At 39.7% G+C, this 8,259-nt stretch overlaps 1 long non-coding RNA gene across 3 annotated transcripts; it reads right to left on the reverse strand.

Moving 5' to 3' along the window:
* Positions 1 to 326: 326 nt before the first annotated feature.
* LOC112939279 (uncharacterized) lies at positions 327 to 4,504 on the reverse strand. 3 transcript variants are annotated; one of them, XR_010742137.1, is made up of 5 exons: positions 4,173 to 4,504; positions 3,015 to 4,034; positions 2,698 to 2,923; positions 1,550 to 2,614; positions 327 to 1,258 (listed from the first exon to the last, which is right to left on the reverse strand). It is a non-coding gene; the product is annotated as an uncharacterized lncRNA (long non-coding RNA). The 3 variants fall into 3 exon arrangements; XR_010742136.1 differs by having other exon boundaries at positions 329 to 1,258; positions 3,015 to 3,563; positions 3,914 to 4,502; XR_010742135.1 differs by having other exon boundaries at positions 330 to 1,258; positions 3,015 to 4,502.
* Positions 4,505 to 8,259: the final 3,755 nt, after the last annotated feature.

The following is an 8,259-nucleotide window of genomic DNA, read 5'->3' on the forward strand; positions in this document are numbered from 1 at the left end:
GCAAAAATATGTGGTAGCTGTTTGTTTGGTGTCAAAATTGAATATGGTTACCTCCAATCAATTAGATGGTGAGAATACCACCCCAAGATGTGTGTGTAAAAATATTATTGTTGCATGTTCTATTCATCAGGTGTCTTTTAAATTAAAACTATTAATTTTAAAAACCAGATTATGATATAGATATATTCTAGTAAAACACACTCATTTTTTAATAATAGATATTCCCTTGACCAATAAAACCAAAAGCATAATGAAAAAAAATCAAAATATTACAGGTGGATAACAGTACTCAGACACTACACAAATGTACATAGCAAACCACATAAATTAAAATATCATGGGTGAAGAGCAATACTCAGTCACTGAAGAAATTTTCATAACACACAGCATAAGGTCCATCCTTTTGCATCATTGTTGTATAGTGATAATTGTTCTAATAACCAAAAGTAGCTACCAGCTTGAACATGACATATTCACATCATTTCATTATAAGCTAATTAGTTTGCCCATATCTAGTCTAATCCTTTCCCAAAAGTAACTACTTGTTTGGAGCTAAGATATTTCATAAGGTTTCAATATAATTGATTAGTACATCTATTGCAACTTAGCAAAAGGTCAGCAACATACTCGAATGCTGGCAGCTAGATCCATTTATCCTACACACCATCTCGGTCGCATATGAACTGGTACACCCAAGTCTCCAAAGTTGTGTCACAAGAAGCAGCAAGAAATCCTCGCACCCCCTCATTCTCCTGGCGTCCCAAATAATTTCCAACAGCAACCTTATCTTTAGAACCAATGGGTAATGCATCTATCCTCTTCCACATTGTAGCATAAGGGTCAAGTTGTGGCATTGGGGGTGGAGGAGGACTGGCAAGCTGGTTCACCAAACGGTCCATTGTATTGCCAATTTTCTCGGTGGCATCTGTGAAACGACTCTTAGGTTTTGGCTGCCTTTTACTCGGGGACTTTACACCTTTTGGTCTCTTTTTACTAACTCCAGATGTTCCAGGAGAGCAATTATCAGGACCAGTAGGCGATGGTAATGTGTCAGAGTCTTCTTCAACAATGTCAATAGGATGTGCATAGGTAGACACATCATTCAATCCTTCATGGTCACTACTACCAGATTTGTTATCAATGTCGCAGCATGTTTGCTAGTCTATGGCAAGAGAGCCATTCGTATTACTGCCTGAGAAAAGCTCTTCATCTCATGAAAGTACTTGATTGGCTTAGCAAGCAAACGCCTATCCCTATCCTGCATGTTGGTACAACAATATAATTTAGTAAAAAAATGGAGCAAATATAACTCCAAACATAGCTAAATTTAAATTTGAAATAAGAATTATGATGTAATGTGATTGCTAACTTATATAGGTACAAAAGCATTGCAATGTGTGATAAATTTGTAGAGTTTTTACTACATATTAGTACAGATTCATGACTAGTCAAAACTATCCATTTCTCCAGGAGCAATCAAAACTTGCTAACAACAAATCTTACAGAACCAGTGGCAATAATGAGATGACTTCAGATGAAGGATACTTACTCTGAGCTTAGCTTTTTCAAACTCTGATATAGCCAATTTGCATTTACTAGCATCAAAACCATTGCCACTATTGTTTAAAGCCCTCTCAACTATCTGTCAGTTCTCTTTGTAGTGCCTGTAGTGACAGGTTACTTGGGTAGATGTTACACCCATAGCAAACTCTCTATTTAAGACATCAGCACATTTCAGATGGTGCTGAGTTTTCCATATGAAGCCTGCATGTTGTTCTTTCTTGTACTCAATGTACCAATCAAGCATGAACTTAGTTTGGTCATCATCCCAGCTGATGGATCTCTCACGGGTAGAACCTTCACCCTCCACCTTCCCCTTCCCCTTCCCCTTCCCCATTTTTTTTCCTGAGCTATGATAAATTGGTAATAAAGTGATATAATTAGTAAGATAGAATATATAGCATGGATAGACAACAGTTATAGTTATATTAATAGATATTTCCTACATCAATTCCAAAAAATGACATAGAGTACTGGACTGAAACTTCTTACATGCCAAGCATCAGGGAAACACACATACTAAATAATACTTTACAAAGATAATAATATAACCACAACTACATGCTAGCATCAATGTTCTCATTTTCTATATCTTGATTAGTTGCTGACATTGATTGACCAACTTTATCTTGCCACATAGCTTGTGCTATCTGATCTCGTTTGAGCACCCAAGCCGCATTCTCTTCCCGTATGTCACGATATACCCTATTGCTTCTTGGCAAGACCCTATACTAGGAATCATCGTCATAGACATATTCATCATCTCCATTTTCTAGTATCCAATTGTGAAGTGCACAACAAGCAATCACAGTCTTCACTTGTGTTTTCAAAGGGAGATTTGGTTGACTCTTGAGGATATTAAATCTATTTTTCAAGGTACCAAATGCTCGTTCAACTGTTGTCCTACAGGATGAATGACGATGGTTGTAAAGTTCTTTATAATCTTCAGGTTCTCTAGCACCTTTGTATTCTTTAAGATGATAACGAACACCGCGGTATGGGGGTAGAATACCGGGTCTTGCTGCATATCCAGCATCAGCTAAAAAAAATTTTCCTATAACACAAACATGTGTTTTATAGTTAGTGGCAAATTAAAGTTATGGTCGATGTACTCACATGATCTAATTAAATTCCTACCTTCCGGTATTTTTAGGCCACTTGGACGGCTTAGAGCATCTTGGAGCACATGTGAATCATGGGCTGATCCCTCCCATCCAGCAAGGATATAAGTGAATCGCAAGTCGAAATCAACAGCCGCAAGGACATTTTGAGTGGGAATAGTCTTTCTACCCCTAAATCTGTCCTGCATATGTGCAGGGACAGTTGCTGGTACATGAGTACCATCCAAGGCTCCTATGCATCCCTAAGAAAAGAAAAACGAATGTCCCATTAGTCTAGCATGCAAATCGATTAAACGGTAAGCATTCTAGTGAAAATAACTTTGTGTTGTGTACCTCAAAATATGGGTGAAATCTTCCTGGGCTACTTGTGATCTTTGGATGGGTTTCAGTGCTTCTGATGTATATCAGTTCTTTAGAAATTGAAACAAGTGAATCCAGAACAGCATTGAAGTACCTACTGACCGTCTCACCTGATCGGTAAAACTCAAAACCAACTGATCTATTGGACCATTTATGTCCCACTATATGCATGAACATTGCAATCTGTTCTTCTATTGTTACATGCAGGGTGTCTACTAAAAGCCCACGCGATATGAAATGGCCACAAAGCTTATGAAAAATGGCCTTTTGCATGCGTAGCTCAGAAACACAATTGGCCTCAGTACCATTAAACAAACGTTTTAACCGTGCATCTCGCTCGACATCTCTAAGAGCCATGGGAGAATATGTCACACCTTCTCGTAGCCTTTTTCTCACGTTAAGCAAATAAGAGTAACTAGCTATGCATAGGCCAATAGCAGAAAGCAACCTTCCCCTCCATATATAGTACTGGTAGTAGTAGTTGAAGTAGTATTGTAAATACATTTGCTTCCTTTGGTCCATCTAAGTAATTAAAAGTGTGTAATTAATAAATATTCAGAACAAAACATTACTGATGCACAATAATTAGATAGAATAACCGACATATTTTCCTTATGACAATTTGCAGTAAATATTTCAATCTCATAATGGGAATACTTTTTTTTCAGGGACATAATGGGACTACTTGCATAACACATCTAGCAAAAAAGAATACATATACCAGCTAACATGATTTTGCAACCATTGAGTATAAGCATCTAGGACAAAACAGAAAATGTCTATCTTTTTTTTTTCAGAAGTCAAAATAAAGTTCAAGTATCCAAACACCCAATCCCTAAAAAAACAAATAGGGCTGTGTGCAGTGTGCTTACCGTGATGAAACTTCCTGGCTCGTTGGCTTCGATGGCGGACGCTGGCGAGGAATCACGGCCAGATCTTTGCTCTAGCCACAGTAGTTACTCCTCTTCACCAGCCTACTCCATGACTCAAGCCCTAATGAAAGGAACAAATTAAGGATTTGAAGAAAATGAAGGAACATATGGATCTAAATAAGATGAAGAGGATGGAGATGATTTAGGAAAAAAAACAGATTGCCCCATGGCTTGAGCACTCATCAGTGAAGCAGATTACTTGTGTGATTTGAAGAAAAAGAAGAGGATCTGAAAGGGATGGAGCAGAAGATGAAAAAAGCTAACGGAAGAAAGAGGGGAATAGTTGCCTGTTGCTTGGAGCTGCACGGGAGAATGAATTGGAGAGAGAAAAGGGGCACAACAGAGGATAATAAACATGGTAGCCTCAGAGATACCGAGCTTCGCGTGTTTTTTTCCAGATTGTTCACGCCAAAACGTCAGATGTTTCGTGCTATTCAAGAAGGTGAGCGTAGCGCGCGCTCTCTCCGCACGCAACAGTCGTGCCGCAAGCGTGGCGAACGATTTGCTCGCCGCGTCTTTGGCTAAAAAACCAATGGCAAAGCAACTGAGTTGTGGCAGACTTTTTGTGGCAGCCAAAAATCTGGTCTCTAAACAAACGGTAGGCTAAGCAGGTGTGGCATGCCTAATATGTGGCTTGGTAGGTTGAGGCAACCATCCAAACAGCCCCTTAGGCTTTCCAGTGGAGAGAGGGGGCCACGATTGCGGCAATTCGCGTGGCTTTGCTGATGCTGCTTGTGCTTTCTACCAGTAGTTTCCTGTAGACCCTCGATTTTGGAAATCGGAAATCTTCTGTGTTTATCTGTACCAATCCCTCGATCAGTAGTTGGAACACACATACATAGTTGGATCACAACATATCACGAATGAATTCAGGCTAAAAGAGTTAAATACTTACATTAGGGCCAGATAAGGCAACAACTATCAGAGAACAACAGCGGAAGACAAAATAATATAAGGGCTCGGTTAACATGCCACAGGCAGTCGACTGGGGAACGAGACCTAGAACAAGACCGCACTCCGATCATCTTGTTGGATACGCAAGCGTACCGACAAGGGCTTCTCTTCAACACTCTCCTAAAAGATATATAAATAGCAAGGGTGAGTACCAACCGTACTCAGCAAGCCACCACAGCAACAATGCATATGATAGATGGTATTTCAAGGAAGGGCTCTAGGTTCTTTTGCGTAAAGCAAGCTTTGCAAATCTTTTCACAAGCCTGAGACCTAGCATAGACTGATCAAGTTTTAATACTAGTGTTTACATTAAACAACGACGGTTATGTCCACCATCCATTGTGATACCAAGGATAGCTTCCCGCCATTGAGTCGTCATGGTTTTCTGAGGACGCCCACCTTCCCGCCTCTCAGGAAGTGGCTCCATCAGCATAAAATCATCATGCAATAACCCATCCCACACAAGTTAAGAATTTAGAGTCTAGCCAAGTGTAATACACGTCCTAGTGCTCAATAACCGCAATCACGGCTATTCGAATAGATTTGGTTTACTTACACTATAGTGGATGTACACTTTACCCGCACTCCGCGACTGCCGAACACATGAGCCTCGTCCCAACACATGAGACGCGTCACGGCAAAGCTTTTCGATAACCTCGCATTGGCAGTACCCGCTCCATGAACTTAATTCCTCATGCACTCTAGGCGTCCATGTTTCTAGCAGTGAGAGGAGTTTTGGCGCTCCCGGGAAAGGAAGTCTCACACACTCATTAAGTTAGTTTCTCTCTCACACACTCATGGCAGTCCTATCAATGGTGACACCGATGTAGGGCACGCCTCTCAGCCCTACCTCAACGGCTGTCCCACGGTAGCGCACCTGCCTCACTCAGGGGTGAACCATCTATGCAGGGATACTGCCTCCGCTCGGCTATCTAATCCGCTAGGTCTATACCCATACGAGAAGTACGGTTGTACGGGGGTCATTTCATGCTTAACTTCATGGCTCGGTCCTTAATTGACCGGGGACGGTACTAGCCTTTTCCAGATACCACCCAAATCCTTCGTCCGCCCCAGTCGAAAACAATTGTTTAATTTTATTTCTCCTTTCACAAATCATGTCATCAACATCATGTCAATGTGGCGCTCATGTCTCCACATGCCGCATCTCAATTACCTTCCCAAAGGTAATTGCCCAAGCATATAGCATTTGATAAATATGAGTATGCATGATTCTAGAATAGCATTTCTAAGCAATTGTCATAATTGACTTAGGGACTCATACGTAAACATGGTTACGAAGGAATAAGGGGCAAACAATAATCAAGGCATGGCATAATCACAAGTAGGATGTTCATCATTGCATGCAATTTTATTTGTAAACAAAACAATTTCGCAATTGGGATCAACATGTCCAAGGAATAGTGATGATTTGCCTGCTCAGAATAGTCCTTATTCTTGATATAATCTTGATCAACCTTCACCTCCTGGAAGTTGCAGACGTTGCCTCACGACTAATCGGTACACAGATTTTATAATACGCGAGAAAAACCAATATTCAGACAACAACCAAATATGCACAAACAGAATGTAATTGTTGGGGTCGAACCTAGGGTTGCTCATATTACTCGCGCTTGCTAATGGATTCCAATCATGCTAGAGGCTAAGGCTTCTTAATCTTTCTATTGTCATCGTGGTCGATTTAGGAGTTAACCAACATAGCATTTATAGGATACATATATATTTGGCTAATCGGCGGTTTATTCTATCAAATGGCTATGGAAGGATTATGGCTATATATGCATCTATCTAAATAGCACGGTTACATACCAGAGGTTCTGTTGTTAGATGGATTTGGGATCAAGCAATTAATCGCAGGGAACCATTTGTATTATTATTTTATTGATGGAGGCTTTGCTTTAATTATGAAAATATTTTACTTGTCACAATAAATTAGAAAAGGTTAATAATTATCCATGCTTTGTTTGTTAGAGTTGTTTAGGTTAATCATATTATAGTTACAGATTATCCCATCTCATAATTTTACAATGAATAATCCTAATCTACGATTGGACTTGGGTTATATAAGGTCAAGGTCTATAATTAGTATTTATCCACCATACGTGTTTGTCATATGTCCTCTTTAATTTTATTATATGCAATCAAGCGATTTAATACTACAACGTATAGCTATAATGGACTGTACAGTGTATATGAGTGCACAATATCTTAATATTGAATCATTTATTTGAATAGCTGCTATTTTCTTTAAGCTATATAGTACACGTGATTTTAAGTGGATTTATGAGTGAGTTACTGTCTATACAACTTAAGGGTCGATTTCCAACCTAAACATATACTACTGTATAGGAAATGTCGTTAATTAATTTCATATTGGTGATTTAATCATACAAGTTCTGCTATTATTTCTCAGAAACAAGTTAAAGACTCATCAACGTGTGTTCATATTTTAGTCACAAAATATGAGGCTAAACATTATTTAGTTTGGACGTTATGGGTAAAATTATATATGGACATATATTAATAAATGGCACTAGCATTTCCTATGCTTTAATTAATTTGAAACAATGCTTCTAATTAGTTTACATGGGTTTTACCGTGATAAAGTATGTTAAAGACAATGATTTGACATCTACTTTACAGGACAATATCAATTTTATTTATTAGCACTATTATACATCATCTTGATATTAATTAATTTATAATTATAAATATATTTCATTAAATAGTGAATTATATACCATTGGAGAGCTTATGAATTTAGGTTCAAGTTTCACTCGAATCGGAGCTAAAATGAATAAGTTATGCCAATGTAAAGATTCAACTTTGAATTAATCCGAGAAATTGCGAAAAAGCTATTGTTCATAATTCATTATTTTTATTCCTAAACTTTATCCAAAACTCCAAGTGACTGACATGTGGGGTTTAGGATTGTATTTACTTATTCTACAGAATTATTTTTCTAAAGGAAAACTAGATAGAGCTAATGACAGGTGGGGCCCACTCTATCCTCTCTTCTCTATTCTCTTTTCTCTCTCTCTTTCTCTGTTTTCTCCTCTCTCTCTCATGGCCGAGCGGTGCGGCGCGGCTACCGGCAACGAAGGGAAGGGGCGGCGGCTTACCGACGGCGGCGCAAGGCGAGGCGACGCATAGCGCGGCATACTGCGCGGCGCGGCGGCACCGAGGGCGGCGGCGCGATGGCACGAAGGCGGCGGCGCGGTGGAGAGAAAGGAGGGGAGGAAGAGGGAAATGGGTGGGGATGGTGTGGGGTGAAAAGGGGGATGGCTGGGGGAGGGGGGTTTATAGGGCGCGGG

This window comes from Oryza sativa, chromosome 6, assembly GCF_034140825.1.
Source record: "Oryza sativa Japonica Group chromosome 6, ASM3414082v1".
Taxonomy (NCBI): Eukaryota; Viridiplantae; Streptophyta; class Magnoliopsida; order Poales; family Poaceae; genus Oryza; species Oryza sativa.